Below are 16,991 nucleotides of genomic sequence, written 5' to 3' on the forward strand. Positions count from 1 at the left end.
TTATGCTTGATTTTCCAAGCTTCAGTCAGACTTATAATCACTTTATTTAAAAAGCGAGTTCCACGGTCCGATACTATTTCTTTTGGCGGACCAAAACGGCAGATGATTTGCTCAAGTAGAAAACTGGCAATCTCTTTTGCATTGTCCTGCCTCGTTGCTAGTGCTTCTGACCACTTTGTAAAGTAATCAGTTGCTACTATAATGTACCTCTTCTGAGTAGTACACAACGGGGTAATAGGACCCACAAAGTCGATGCCCCACTTCTCAAATGGAAGGATAGCCATAATAGGCGTAAATGGGCGTTTCCTATTCTCTCTGTTGTCATGCCTTTGACAGGTATCATATCTCTTGACATACTCAAAGGAATCTTGGAAGATGGACGGCCACCAATATCCAGCTCTTAAAGCCTTCTGTGTCGTTAACCACCCAGCAAAGTGCCCTCCATAAGCGGAGTCATAGCACTCTTCCAAAATAAAGGGAACCTCGTCAGGTATCACACATCGGCGATAGATATCATCAACACCTTGCCGATATAATGTTCATGTGATAATACCCTACTGATGACAGAAAGCTATGCACTTCCTTCGGAGTACGTGGCGGACTCATGGCGACTATGACCTTGATCTTTTGGATCAATTGCAATCCCTACGGAACTAACCATATGGCCTAACAAGAGCCCATAAGGCACTCCGAAAACGCACTTCCGTGAGTTAAGAGCTATGAAAAATTGTATGCAATGCTCAAAACACTTACGGAAAATGATCAATTGCCTATCCCTTACGGTGGCTACCCCCAGATCATCAATGAATACTTTCAGCTCCTCTGGGGAGATGTCACCAAAGTTCTTATCGGCTGTTTTTTGCCACGAACCAGGTGCATTACACAACCCAAATGCCATCACATGGTATGCAAAGGTACCGAAAGACTATAATAAACGTCGTTTTTAGCTTGTCTTGCTCAGCAATCGCCATTTGGTTATACCTTGCAAAGCAGTCCATGAACAAATATATTTCCCTACCCACTAGTTGATCCAAAATTTGGTCAATAAACAGCAACAGGTAGTAATATTTAACAATTTGCTTATTCAGCTCTCTAAAATCTACACAAAGATGGATTTGATTATTATTATTCTTCCTGATCACAACTAGTGATCACCATTCAGTATGCTGAATAGGAAAGATCAAAACCGCTTTTCGCAGCTTCTGTAGTTCCTCGTACAACCCGTCCCTTAATTCAAAAGGCATACGCCTTACTTTTTGACGTACAAGGCGGGTACCTTCCTTTACAGGAATAGTATGCATAGCTAGACTGGGAGGAATACCCCGAAGTCCAAGCAAAAATATCGTGGAACTCTCCAATTAAGGACACATAATCCTCTCTTTCTTCAGAACTGAGCATGGACCCTAATTTAATTGGCCGCGAATCATTTAGTGTACCAAGATCTAGCTCAATAACGTCCGTGTCTCTTATTCGATCATGAGGCTCTATCGGCTCATTCAAGGTTATATGATAAATATCCTCTGTAGTGGACCCTTCCTTAGATCCATCACTTGATGACCTCTCACTACCAGATGGATCATCTATTGTTTCTAGTTAAGTGGAGGATAGTGGAGCTCTCTCACTCTGAGGAGACTCAAGGTAAGCATCCACTATTACACGATGCGCACCTCGACCTAGAATTACTCGACCATCGGGTATATCGACTTGACAATCTGTCCGTAGAATCCATGGCCTACCTAGAAAAACCCGTTAACTAGGATGTCCTACAAACCTTATCACCCTAAAGTCCAGATAGCATTCCACGCTCGTAATCGTAATATGGACCTTAGTAATGCAACCTTCTAGTTGTCTTAGACTATCATCAGCCATCCTAAGAAGTGTGGAGCCATCTTTTTGGATCTCTAGACCTAACCTCTCCATCAAGTCTGAACTTATGATATTGATAGAGGATCCAGTGTCCACGATACCATGCTCCACTAATATTCCATCCACATATGCTGGAACCCTAGGGCAATGCTTTTCAGCATGATCGAACCAATCTTCCCCCACTCTAGCTATGCCCAAAGGTTCAACTAAATACTCTATACGCAGGATTTTCTTGAATTCCTTGCATAATCCTAGAGAAATTTTAATCAATTGCAAGATATTCACGTCTGGTTTAACTTTGCAAAGGGAACTTGCTAGATCAAAGTCATGGTAATTAGCCAAAGTTCTCTTCTCACGTCAAACCATTCTCTCCTTTGGTCTTTCCATCGGCTTTGGTGCCTCCTTTTTAGCCTTTACCTTCTTTCTTGGCAATCCTTTATCCTCCTCAGGATAGACTTTACTACCAACAAGTCTTAACGGTCCACCTTCCTTATCACGATTCAGGACTTGCTTTTCCCTAGCATCTTGCTTAGGGCTTCCCTCAACAGGTTTTACAATTCCTTTTTCACCCTCTTTAATCTTTTGACCTCTTATTACGGCTTGTAGATTAGAAGTTTCAGCATCATTGACGCGTAGAGCCTTTCCTCTTTGTAGTATTTGCCTTGGTCCATCATCTTGCTGGAGATTATTCCCTTGTGCACGATGGTTAACTAGACCTGGTTGTTTACTCCCTTGTTGGAGAGAATTGATCTTACTCCAACAGGTAGCAGCTAAGTGGCCAAACTTCCCGCAATTATCACATTTGCCATTCGAACAATTCCTAGGGAAATGTTAGCCCCCACACCACTTACAGCTAAATCTTGAGGGGCCACCCTCTTCAGGGCGTCGGCTCCCTATCAAATTCTGTTGCTTCTTAAGAAAATTGACATCCACAGCTATTTGTCGATACTGCTCAGAGATCATATTGGTGTAGTGCTTCATCATGTCCTTAACTTTACCAAGGACATTAGAAGCACTCGACTCATAGCCGCGATCGTTAATCTGTCACCCCATGGGCCTAACCACTTGATTAGGAATCGATTGCTGACCAACTGGGACAACATTAGGATTCATTGTTTAGTTTCCACCACTGTTTAGTGAGGCCGCCTGACGCCATAGGCATAGTCATGCAAATTCGACATAATATTCCCTTTGCCACTCGTATTTAACATGGGGTCCCCTTGACTCCCATTGGTCAAGGCCAAATTATTACCATTCCATCGTGGCTGCATAAGCCGCTTGCAAGCACGACTCTACTCATTCTGCTTGGGTAATGGCAGTGTCGATATCGGCCAAAGAAACACTACTCAACTGCACGTGGATATTAAAATCCAATCCATGTAGGAAATATTGCAACTTTGCAGCCGCAAGAATGGGAATATAAGCATTAAGTTTGCAAAGAACTTACTTTAATTTCTTGGCATATGCTTGGACATTCTCATTTAGCTCTTGGTGTGTTACATTCAGAACATGCAACCAATATTGCCTACCGTTCTCAAGGGCAAACTCCCATCGAAAATCCATAAAGAAATGGGCACTGCTAGTTATGATTCTGGCTTCTAGACCGTGATACCACACTGTTGCTATTCCTTTTAACGTTATATTAAAGAACATTATTAGGTGTCCTTCATCTTGGATTCGATAGTTGAACATGAGCGTTTGAAACTCCTTAATGTGGAGTTCTCCATCTTCTTCAGCTAACCCATGGAAAATGGGCAATGGTGCTCCTAATGCTGGTAAATCCGATTTACCTACTGGAATTGCGATAGGTTGTGCCATGGCTACAACAGGAGTTTGTCTAGGCAACACTACACCTCCACTTGTTGTGGGTTGATTAACTGGAAATAGGGAAGTACCAAGACTTCCACTTGCACTCGAAGAGCTACTCATAATACCTAGGCTACTAGAACCACTACCACTTATACGTAATGGGTTGCTCCTTTGAGGAGAATAGCGTCTTATAATCTCCAACCGCCGTCTAGCCCTCTCAGCACGTTCTACTTTTTGTATTTCGGCTTGACGGTCCTTGTCAGAGGACATAAACCAACTATTTGGTCCCTAAAAGCCCTAGATTTGAGAACCACCACTTGTTGGCGGCTCACGACAAACACACCACTAATGGGACCTGAAATAGATCGGCACTGGCTATGGCACTAGCCGGACCTCATGCATACGATAGACAACCCCACCACACAGCCTTGTGGGCTAGGAGCATCTAAACCTAACTTTGTACTAAATGCTTATGACAATTTTGCGTTTATATCCAATATGTAGTCCAATGTTCACCTTCCCTTACCCTCAGAGGTAGATCCCATAACATATATGCGTAATGCCTCGTAATACACACATAGGGAAGCACCTCTCGGCTGATTGCTGCGACTCTGCTGCGACTCTCCTACACCTTGGGGATTGGCCCCAAGATGCATCGCTAACACATAACATTCGCACAAACTCCACTCTTTCATAATTCAGCATTCTAGGAGATTTTGATTCACCTCACAAAACTTTCCCCAACGGAAGCACCCGTCTAACCTACAGCTTGGGTTTCCTGTCCTCTCAGTGCTGATCAAAGTTTATCAAACAAGTGCAATGCATTCCGAGAGTTACCACGTGACATGCTTGATGCAAGGTGTATGGTGATTGTGCACAACCATTTTATGATTAAAAAACCAGCCATGTGAGGTGCGGAAAACAGCCCTTTCGTGAATTTTAACTAACCGTTACGTGCTGCGCTGCTTTAGGGACTAGCACCGAAACTTCCGTGCTACTAGTCACCTATATTTAATTATGAAACGATCCCTAAATGCTATGCACAAAGAGGGAAATCAGAATTTGTATCCTTTCAGCAATTAGATCGTCGCATAACCTTCATCCTCTCCTCACCGTTTAGGTGTTGCTGCAGTGCATAGGTGTAAATGGTTGTTTTGTATCATTTTTGTATGTAAAAAGCGATAAAAATGGACTCTAACACAAAGGACAAGGCGAAACTGAGGCTTAACCCATGCTTTAACCTTGCCAAACATTCGTGCACATAAATCTTATTTTTCTAAATTTTTTTAGCGCAAAAATCCCAATTTTCTTCATTTTTTACTATTTTATCTATTTATTATTCATGGAAAATAGGTATTTTCTGATTTTTTTGTATTGGATTATCATTGTGACTGAAAGTTAATTTTTTCTCTAATCGATGATGAAAAAATTGAGCTTGCTATTTTTGGATTTACATTTCAGTCTATGGTCTTGTTTCCATTTTTCTCCGCACTAGAAGCATAAGCCTTTGATCCGTATGTCCCTAATGTGATCATTAGAAAGGTCTTTGCTATAAGTGTTGTTTTGAGATTCCTTTTGTGCATTTTCAACCCTTGTAAAGTTTTGTTTTGCTTCAGCCATTGGTCTAGAACCATCACCAACACTTGGTTTTGGCCCATAAACCATTGGATAAGTAGGCACCTTGTTGTAATTACTACTTAGGTATTAATTCCCTTGCTATCTTGTCTATACACATCCCTTGGCTGACTGAAATGAGCTCCAAAATTAGAAGACTGATTTGGTGAGGAATACCCTGCACTTTTAGGTTGAATACCCATTGAATCTCTTCTATATTTTTGCCCATACCTTTCAGCATATTGAATAGCGTCATGAATGCTCTTGGGTTGCATTGCATCTACTTCCAAAGAAAAGGGTTGGATCTAGAACAAATATGTATTTGTTTAATTTTACCAAATCATCAATTCCTTCAATGTACATAGAGACATTGAAATCCATACCATCTTCTTTGCAATCTTTCTTTTTGCATTGGAGAGACAAACACCTCTAACATTGCCTTCTTAAAATCCTCCTAAGAAGAAAAATTGTGACCAACTCTTTGCATGTATCTCCACCATGTATGTGCATAGCCCTCAAGATGGAGTGCCAAAAAATAGATCTTAGCTTTATCTTGGTGAGGAAAAAGTGTGAAGCATATCTCTAATTTTTTTACCCATTCTTCCCACTCCATTGGAGATGCATTATCACCCTTGAAGTTGGAAATGGTGATCTTCTCTTTATATTCCCTCTCATTATAGGTTGGCTGAAAATTGTTAGAGTGATGCCCAAAGGATGATTGTCTCCAAGACTTTCTATACATTGAACCTCTTCCAAAAGAATTTGATCTAGAAGCATTACCACCTTGATTTGGTTGACCCAATCCAAAAGAATGAGGCTGTCCACTAGTGGGTTGACCATAAAATGAGTTCTCTTGGCTAGTGATATCATGGAATGACCTTCTTTCCTCAAATCTTCCATTCTTATCATGCATCTCTGATTCTTTTTTCTTGATGGATAGATTGGAAAGGAAAGGATTTGTAGAATGGGTCACATCCATGAAACTCTTCATTCTCATCTTCTCTTAACTCCTCCTCCTCTTCATAAGTGGCCTCATGTCTTGAATTGAATTGTGGACTGGGCATGATACTTTGATGGTATCGGTGGGGCTGATAATAGACACTCTTCAATGTTGATGGCTCTCCTTTCTCAAAGGTTGACATTATTGGCTGATCAATTCAGTCTAGCAATTCGATTTAAAGGGAATTAAGAGCAAAATGTAGAAGTATCTCTTTCATTATTGAAGGTAGATGATCATGGAAGCTCCAATAACCATATGAGACCTAAAAAGCTTGATCTCTAGCTTGAGGTGGCTAAGAATTCCTTCAAATTGTAATTCCCAAGATGAATATTCAGCTCATAAACTCCAATTCTTCTCCAAGAAAGCTCCTATGACCATGGTTTAACCCTTCTAACTTGTTTAGGCTTCAGTTAAGTTCATGATCCTTCAAATTGGCCCAAAATTGACCACGAACCACCAAAATGACCATAGATCAATCATTATTTCTTCAAACATTCTTCGAGACCATCAAATTTAGTCATGTCTTATTACAGAGACCTTAACTAGTCATGGTTTTAACTTTGTCAACCCATTGTAACTAAATCTTGTACTCCAGTTACCTATCACCTATCCCTGTGACTAAATTTCCCCAAGAATTTGACTCGTCCCATGGATTAAAGTCCATGCTCTGATACCAATGTAAAATAGTTGATTCTCACAGCAAGAAAAATAATTGAAAATACAAGAAATACACCATATGTGCCAAGAAACCATAGTCAAGGTGGCTAGGCATGAAATTATAGTGCCATGGAAGGTTGAGAATCATAGATGAATGCTTCAACATGAATACTCACCTCATGCCAAGGTGGGACATGGTATGCACCCCATGATCAAGGTGGGACATGGTATGCACCCCATGATCTTGGTAGCTAAGAGTATGCATCCTCTTAAATGGTGGGAGGAAGGAAACCTCAAATCTTGTATTCTTAAAAATGGCAAATAGATCCTTCACATGTTACATCTCCACCATTTATACTTAACCCTAAGCTAAGGCATCTATGCTTTATTACGAAAACATCCAACTTAGCCCATCCCCCTCTCTTTTACATTGATCCATGAGAACAAACCACAAGAGAAGAGAGGGGAGAGGAGAGAGATAGACTAAAATGAGATATTGATGTAGAATGCATTAATGTTTATCGTTTTTTAAGCAATGGAGGGTGAGGAATTGATGGAGCTTGCTGCAAAGAGGATGTCTAGGATGGTGCTCAACAGGAAAATAATCTAAAAATGCAAATTTGGGGGTGTGAAAAAGAACAACACCTCCCCCCTCCTCCCACGTCATGACAAGTCACGGCTTTTCATGCCACAAGCTTAAGTGAAGCTTAAAGCTCTCATTTAGAAAAAGCCGGTTCAAAGTTTTGTGTTCACACTTTTTGCCAAGTGGTTTTTTCTCTTTTGAAGGTGCAAACGAGCTTGGATTCAAGATCCCTTTGGACAACTAGCTTCGTGATATGGAAATCTATATGTCTTCTTGGTGATTTATGTGGATGATTTGATCATCACTAGAGATGATGATCATGGCATTGCTAAAATTATGCCATGATTACAAGCTGAATTCAAGGTGAAGGATCTTGGAGAGCTGAAATACTTCCTTGGGATTGAGGTTGTGTCTACACCTCAAGGTATATGGCTATTGAAAAAATAGTATGCTCATGGTATGTTGATGAAATATGGCATGACGGAGTGTAAAGCCATGGAAACACCATTGGATCATAATGTCAAACTTGCAATTGATGTTGGGAATGAAATACAGAATGTCACTATGTATAGAGAGATGGTGAGCAGTCAGATTTCTCTCACTATCACACATCCTGACCTCACTTATGTAGTGGGATTGATTAGCCAGTTTATTGAGAAGCCTCGTAAGCCACATCTAGATGCAATCAAGAGGATTATGTGGTACATGAAGGGTACTACTTATTATGTGTTGTTTTATGAGCATAGAAAGTCATTTGACTTAGTAGGTTATACAAATGCAGATTGGGCTAATTGTGCCTATGATAAAAGGTCAACTAGTGGTTATACTTTCAGCTTGGGTAGTAGTATGATTTGTTGGAGTAGTAAGAAGTATCCAATTTTATCTAGTACAGAGGTAGGATACGGGGGTGTAGCCTTAGCGGCATGAAAAGCAGTTTGTCTTGTGAAACTGCTACATGACTTGGGTATACAATTAGATAGGAAGGTCACATTGCATTGTGATAATCTCAGTAGTGTGATGTTGGCTAGCAATCTTGTCTATCATTCTAGATCCAAACACATAGAGGCTCATTACCACTTCATCATCAGGGAGATGGTACTTGCTGGATAGATTGATCTACTCTATGTGAAGATAGGAGACTAGGTAGCATATATCTTTACCAAATCAGCAAAGAGAAGTTTGTGCATTTCATAGAGCTACTTGGAGTATAACAGTTAGTTTGAGCTTGAGGAGGACTGTTGAGATTCAAGCTCATGATCACTGTTTATCAACTCTATCTTGAAAGCTGCAGTCTTAGTTGTCATCATCTACCATGTGTGTTGTAATAAATGAGTTGAAGATTTAACCATAGTCAGTGACATAGTGAGTTAGTAACCTGGACTATTATGTAGTGTGTGAGTAGACTTTAGTCTAGTGGGTTTTGAATAATGAAGGTGAAGAACATGAGAGTACTCTATTCTTTGCATGTGGGTTTCTCTCAATGTCTATGTCTTTCTCTCTCCCTCTAAAACTTTGACAAAAACACTTTATATAATTCCCAAGTGAATGATTAAGATTAGAGCACCAATAAGCAACTTCTTGGAATTTTTTGGAAATTTGTATTGAAAGGTAAATGTGATTGGAAAATTGAATTGTAGGTGGCTATATGGGCATACAATGCAACCTTCAAGATAGCAAGAGGACACACCCCATTCAAATTATTATATGGGAAGGAATGCGTCTTGCCTTTAGAAATTGAGCTTCCCACTATAAGATCTGTACTCTTCAGGTCATGTGGGGAGGCTACAAGAATGAGTTACTTCTCTAGCACACTTGAATGATGAGATTAGATGACAAGCATTTTGCATGGACATAGGGAAGAAACAAATGGAACTGCTTCATGATTTGCATGCTAAGAAGCATGCTTTCAAGAATGCACAATTGGTCTTATACTATGATGCATGATGTGAATAATTTTAAGTCCTGCTATGTTTAGGGGACTGATGTAAACCTTGGTTGCTTGCACATGTTCAATGATACATCCTAAATTTGTGAAGGATACCAGGGTCAATGGATGGGCTAGTTAATTCCATATATAGAGCATCAGTACTTAGAGCACCATTATCATCAAGGAAGAATTATCTACTAGAGAAAAGGGTATAAAGCTACTAAGTGGCTAGATGGAATTTTCACATGGGATATCAAGGTCTATTGCCACAATTGTCATAGTATTCCTCTTAGCATCTCGATTGAGCTTGATGTGAGGAAAGGGGCATTATGCCAATGATGCATACCCTATATTTGTGCTAGATTTTGATTACCACAAGTACAAATCATTGATATATATGGCATGGATATCAATGAGGCTTTGGTTTACACTTCATATTTTGATGGAGCTTCACAAGAGCTATCTAGGCTTACTAGCATTGGAGTTGTCATAAAAGACCCTAAAGGTTCACTAACAATATATTGGAATAGAAGACCATATTGATAGGTCTATTGAACATTGCAAAACATGGTGATATCCATTGTCCATTAGTCAAAGTTGACAGTTGGTAATTAACCAACTACATAAGATCTATAGTATACATGATCCCATTCTTCATATGTGCTATTGTGTAGCCCGGATATGTTTGCAGCTTTTGAGTTAGTAACTTGCCAATTGATACCTTCATGATGGAAGCATTTTGTAGATTCCTTGGCCAACTACATTTATATAAAAGATACTTTCTTTAAGTGTAGGCCTTGGCCAGGAAGACTCAAGAGAACTTGTCAGCAAATAAAAAGTTTTAAAGGAAAAGGTGTGCCAAATAGGGCTTCAAGGTGTGTGAAATAGGGATTATACTACAAGAAAACTCACTCCATACACTTTGGTCACTTATTCTCTCTCTCTCTCTCTCTCTCTCTCACACACACACACACACACACACACATCCCATCTTCGTAGCCTCACTATCGATTAACATAGCCACACCCTTCCAGCATCTCTACCACCTTCCTCCACTTGTAGATACTGTAGCACCATTCCGTCTCTTATCACGAAACCCCTCTATCCCACTTTTCCCACTAATACCCTCACATTGTTAGAAAAGAGAAAAGGGTTGAACCATTCCAGGTGGTTTCGTTCCCTTTTTGAGTTTTTTCCCTTAAGCAATTAATGATATATGTGCATGAGAGGGTTACTTTCTTTTGTTTGTTGGGGACTGGCAATCAAGGCATGAAGTCCCAAGTTTAGGCTCTGTATGTCTGGGGGAGGTCTGAGTAGTCATTGCCTCCTGCAAGGCATTGTCAGGCATTGAAGTACCTATTTTAGATGGGAGTTCTAGTGACCCTGTTCTGCTGACCTGCTAGGCGGCCATTCTAGGAGTTCCTGCTAGTTTTGAGACAGTTAGAGAAGCCTACTAAAATAATGATCAGAGACAAAACCCTAAAGATCTGAAAGACAATCTATGAATATACGTAGGTGTGTAAAAAGGGGTTTGACCCCTATAAAAATAGAAAATGAAAGAAAGAAAAATCCTTGAGCTGTTGTTTATTGCCTTGTGAAGGCCTGGTAGGTTTCTGGGGATGAGACAAGATCCAGGGCCGATGCCTTGCCTTCCTTGGGGTGATATCTTGCCATAAAATAGAGAAAAGAAAAGAAGGTTGGAGAAAAAATAAAAGTGAGCATTAGAAAAGGATTAAGTGTCGCCTTGTGAGGGCTTGGTAGGTTCTTGGGTACCGAGACAGGACCTGAGGCCGATGCCCTATTCTCCTTGGGTCACTACGCTCAGCTCTCTCCTTTTTACACGCCCGATTATGGAAAAATAAAAGCCTAAAAGAAGAAAAATTTTGCTAAAAGAAAATATTTCTTGATCAGAAGGCTATAGGAGTCCTCGCTTAGTAGAAGCTCCTAGTTGAGTTGTCCTTAGTTAGGTAGGTAGTTCAAACCACCACTTAGGATGACCTCTTTGATAGTTCTTTTTAGCTTGGCTGTGTTGGAGCAGTTGGTTAGAGACTAGCATTAGACTTCGTATCAAATTATGCTAGGCCTACTCCTCCTGGATTTCATGTCTTGGTTTTGTCAGGGGGTAGGTCATGAGCTGTGATGTATTGTGTTATATATTTTTTGTATCAGCTTGATGCTCCTTTTTGTTGTTTATATGCAGATCTATTCGTGGGATTCGATGGGCTGAGTCACCTATCACGTGGTCGCCAATGATAGATGATTTTTTATGTCGAGAAGTGCTTAAAAATATCCAAAAATTATGAATTTGAAGGGAAAATAGACTTCGTCGAAGGCGATGGTGGCAATCAGTACGATTTTAAGCGGCAAGTCCCTAAAGCGCTAGTGCTTATTTTCATGGAAATCAAATGGTGGTGGATGGCCGAGTTGGAGTTTTCCTAGATGCAAAACGACATCAGGAATCCAAGGCAAGTCTCATATCTCCGTTCCGAGGTCATTTGATCCTCCATTTAATCCCCGCAAGGTTTGGGGTTGTGAAGCAGCTACTAGATCTGGAAGCCGAGAAGAGCATGACGGCACCCAGCTTTGTAGATTTCGATGCCATGGAGCCATCCGTCGAGACGGATCTCGAATCCGATGTCGTTTGCCCCCTCAAATCTGAAAAATCCACTTGCCGGAAGTGTGAATGCAAAATGCATGAACTAGATATTTGGGTGTTTAGCCTTAAAGCTCTAATTAAGAGAAACAATGCCCACGATATGAAACGTTGAGGGAGGGGAGAGGGCGGCGTCAGTTTTCTACGCCCCATTTTTCCCCCCTCATCATGATTTTCTGATCAGGAGAGGTAGGAGGAATGCTCCTGGGCATGGAATGCTTCTATCCTTCACCCTCCATCGCCACAAACGGATCGAGGAATGATGCACTAAGTGAAGAGATCAAAAACCAATATTTCTCTCTCCTCCCTCTCTCTCCTGCATAGAGGTAATTCATGTGCAAGAAATCAAGAAGAAGAGGGGCTGAAGAATGCTTGTCCGGCTGTGATCGGATTGCTTCAAGATGAAGAGGGGGCTGATGAAAGAGGTTCAGCACTGAAGAATGGTTGTTGTTTGGTCCGTGGGCTACTTAAAATAATTATTAAAAAACCCGCAACATGCAAGACACACGGTATGCTTCAATTTTACAAAGAAACTTGATTGTTTTTGTTGTTTCATGGTCCAAATGTTGTTCATATGCAATAAAATTTTGTTTGAACCTTGTTTATATCATTTTTAATAGAAATTAGTGGTTTTTTTCAATTTTGAGTTGGAGAAAAGGGATGGAAATGAAATAAAATCAGAGAAAATGTTAAGTTTTAGTCAAAATGATAAGCCTATATAAATCAATCAGAAAATACCTATTTTTCATGAATAATAAGTATGAAAAATAGCAAAAAATGAAGAAAATTGGGGTTTTCGCGCTCAAAAAATATGGAAAAATAAGATTTATGCGCATGAATGTTTGGCAAGGTTAAAGAATGGGGTTAAGCCTCAGTTTGGCCTTTTCCTTTGTGTTAGAGTCTGTGTTTATTGCTTTTTACATACAAAAATGATATAAAACAACCATTTACACCTATGCACCGCAGCAACACTTAAACGGTGAGGGGAGGATAAAGGCTGTGTGATGATCTAATTGCTGAAAGGATACAAATTCTGATTTCCCTCTTTGTGCATAGCATTTAGGGATTGTTTCATAATTAAAATATAGGCGACTAGTAGCACAGAAGTTCCGGTGCTAGTCCCTAAAGCAGCGCAACACGTAACGCTTAGTTAAAATTCACGAAAGGGCTATTTTCTGCATCTCATATGGCTGGTTTTTTAATCATAAAATGGTTGTGCACAATTGTCATACACCTTGCATCAAGCGTGTCACGTGGTATCTCCTAGAATGCATTGCACTTGTTTGATAAACTTTGACCAACACTGAGAGGACAGGAAACCCAAGCTGTAGGTTAGACGAGTGCTTCCATTGGAAAAAGTTTTGTGAGGTGAATCAAAATCTCCTAGAACGCTGAATTATGAAAGAGTGGAGTTTTTGCGAATGTTACATGTGTTAGCGGCACATCTTGGGGCCAATCCCCAAGGTGTAGGAGAGTCGCAGTGGAGTCGCGGCAATCAACCGAGAGGTGCTTCCCTATGTGTGTATTACAAGGCATTACGTCTATATGTTATGGGAAATCCCCCTAAGGGGAAGGAAAGGTGAACATTGGACCACATATTGGATACAAACACAGAATCGTCATAAGCATTTAGTGCAAAGTGAGGTTTAGACGCTCTTGGCCTGCGAGGCCGTGTGGTGGGGTTGTCTGTCGTATGCATGAGGTCCGGCTAGTGCCATAGCCAGTGCCGGCCCATTTCAGGTCCCATCAGTGTGATAAAATTAGTAGCATTATGTTGGCAAATAACCTAGTATACCATGAAAGGATGAATCATATCAAAGTGCATAACCACTTCATCATAGAGAAGGTTATGGATGGAGAATTAAACCACCTAATGACATAGAGCTGCCTTAAGCTTTCTTAAGGGAAGGCTAAAATGTTGCATAAGGAAAGAGAACATGAGGATAATGGATAACTATGCATCCAAGGGTCTATGTGCATGTGTGAGTACTTATGGCCATGCGCAAGTGTAGGGGCCTATGTGTGAGGACTTAAGTACAAGTTCTTGTGAGTCCATTTAAATGCATGTGCGAGTGGGTATGTGAAAGTGTCTATGTACACATGCAAATGTCTATGGCTACATGTGCATGTGTGGCCATCTACATACAAGGGTTTTTTGTACATGTGCCTATATGCATGGATGTTGTGTGCACATGCAAGGATCTATGTGTGTTTGCAAGGGTGCTACAAGGGTACAAGTGCACATGTGGGAATCTTGTGTACGTGCAAATGAGTTAGTGTGCACATGCGAGGATCTAAAAGTGGAAGTGTAGGAACATGTGTGAATGTGCCTAAGTGTGCATGCAAGGGTCTATGTATAGGGACCTTGTGTGCACATGCAAGGATCTACATGCATGTGTAAAGCAATATGTGAGATATGTGCATGTGTAAAGCCATATGTGCGATATGTGCATATGTAAAACGATATGGGTAGGAGTCCATGTGCAAAGGTCTATGTTTAGGTGTGTTTAGTCACCAAAAATTTCTTATATCAACATCCTAACAACATCATCCACTATGTTTGCATTTATGAATTCATTTCCTCCCTAAAATCGCCTCTCTCTCCCACCACAAGTGGGATTATAGAGAGTCGAGGGCTACCATCCCCCATCTAGTATCTCCTTTAATGCATCATAAGCCTGAATCATGACAAGAATAATTTAAAATGGAGTGCAACCAAAGGATCCTACCTCCCTGAAATGGCCAATGAGTTGCACTGTTTGTTTCCCTTCTTGTGAAGGCTTCTTTCCTCTCATGGTGTTTGAGGCTCCTCTTACAATAGTTCTTTTTGCCTACGTGATGGCTCTCTTCTTCCCTTCATTACTCTTGTTGGGAATCTTCTCCTTCACAAAAATATGATAATGCTTAAAAGGAGATTGTGTCTACCACACCATGTTAGTGGTCGTGAAGGGTAGAGTAAGCTAAAGAACAAGGGGTTTTTGATGGTACTAGGAAGATCAAGGATAAAAGAGGTAGTGTGTGTTACGACTTCAAGCTCTTTCACCTTTGGTTAGTGTGTAACTGACACTTAGTTGTTGTCTAGCTATCTCCATATGTGGACATTGAATAAGTTGATGACTCTAGTAGATGGTCACTTAGACCTAAGTGTTGTAGACACTTTAGTGAGATGAGTGATTATGGAATAATGAGAAAGAGAAGAGTAGCACTCTCCTACTCCCTATTGCTCAACCCTTCTCTCTTTTCTGACATGGTATCAGAACAGGATGGTTTTGTGGGTGCTTTGGAGGGTTTCTTTGAGCTTGTGTTAAGCTTAGGATAGAGTGAGTTTTTAGCTTAGTTTACAGGGTAGGTTTACCTCAGTTTGCACATGAAAATTGGCAATCCTTTTTCCCTTGGCTTTCTCTAGACTTCGTTTAGGCTTACCTTAGCCTTCATATAGCCTTGATTGAGGCTTATGAGTCATCACTTGCTACTGCCCAGCCCCAAGAATAGCAAGCACAAATTCATGACAATTGCCCATACATTTTTTTAAAAAGATCAGTACTCTTCTACTTGTACTCCAGCTTAATGGCACCTTATCCTCCTTGGTTACACCCTTGGTTAGTGGCAATGAACACTATCATAGACTATTAACACTTCGCATTGAGATTGACCATCATATCTTTAGCTTTGGACTGTGGAGAACAGTCTATAGGCTGTGTAAAATAGGGCAGCCCCTTGTCTTGATGCCCCATGCTCCTTGGATATGCTTATTTGATGCCCAAATGGTTATGATTGATGCTGGATACTTAGGGGATGTTATGCCTATGTTGTGAGATGACTTTGGGCTGATTGAAGCACTTCATTCTCTCAGTTTGGACAGAGATTTATGTGCTATAATACACAGATCTGAGAGTTCATGATAGGCTAAAATTTTCTTATAAACTGTTGGTAGCAAGCATTGGTTTATGTTGGAGTACTCCATGACTTGGTTGGCTCCTGTGAGATGTATGACTTGGCATATGCTTGGTAAATGTCTTGTGGACTAAGAAGGGGATTGAATGCTAATGTTTGGAGCTAAAAACAAATATATTGACATTTTCTTGGCCATTTATGAATAGTAAATGCATTTTATGACACTAGCTCTTGAACATAGGACCTCTTTGGATGATGAAATGATCATGTATTGATTTCCAGTTGTAGTGGCATATGTATATGGCACTTTGAGGAGTTTTTGGGTTGAGATACACCTTGTTTTGACTATGTTTGAGCTAGCTACAACCTACAGGAAGGTCATTTGACTCTTGTACTTGTTATACATGAATTACTATGTGCCTAGATTGACATGTATGTACTCCCATATGCAGAGGTAACTACCTGAATTGCTGTAGGGGTGTTTTGAGGCATATATATACTTGGTTTTTTGTTGGAAAAGGACTGTTGGTCACTAAACGTTTCTGCTCATAGACTTTCTGTCTATTTACTCTTAGTTAGCTTGAATGCATGCTGAATATGCAGTGAATGTAGTTCAAGTAAACGGGTTGTAATACCTAGGTGGTTTGTCACTTGATAGGGATGTATATGATAGGTATTTTGGACTGAAATATCATTGATTTGAGCAGAGGTTGCTCCCAAAAATTGTCATTGCATTGGAAGGCTGAAACTGATCAATTAAGAAGCCTTGGTTTGCAAGTAGTCAAGCAATTTTTGCAATATGGTAGCAAATGCAGACAGAATCGACAACATAACCCAGACAGTGGTGGAAAAGCTTGGCAGCAACAACTATGCTATACGGAAGTTCCGCTTGGAGAACTTCCTGATATGAAAAGAATCTTAGGACTTGGTAACAGGCGTTGAAGCTCAACCCGAGCTCCCAGAGAGGAATCCTATAGCTAATCAGAGG

The sequence above is a fragment of the Lygodium microphyllum genome, chromosome 26 (assembly GCF_053477565.2).
Source record: "Lygodium microphyllum isolate KBCC chromosome 26, Lygodium_microphyllum_v1.1.10, whole genome shotgun sequence".
NCBI lineage: Eukaryota > Viridiplantae > Streptophyta > Polypodiopsida > Schizaeales > Lygodiaceae > Lygodium > Lygodium microphyllum.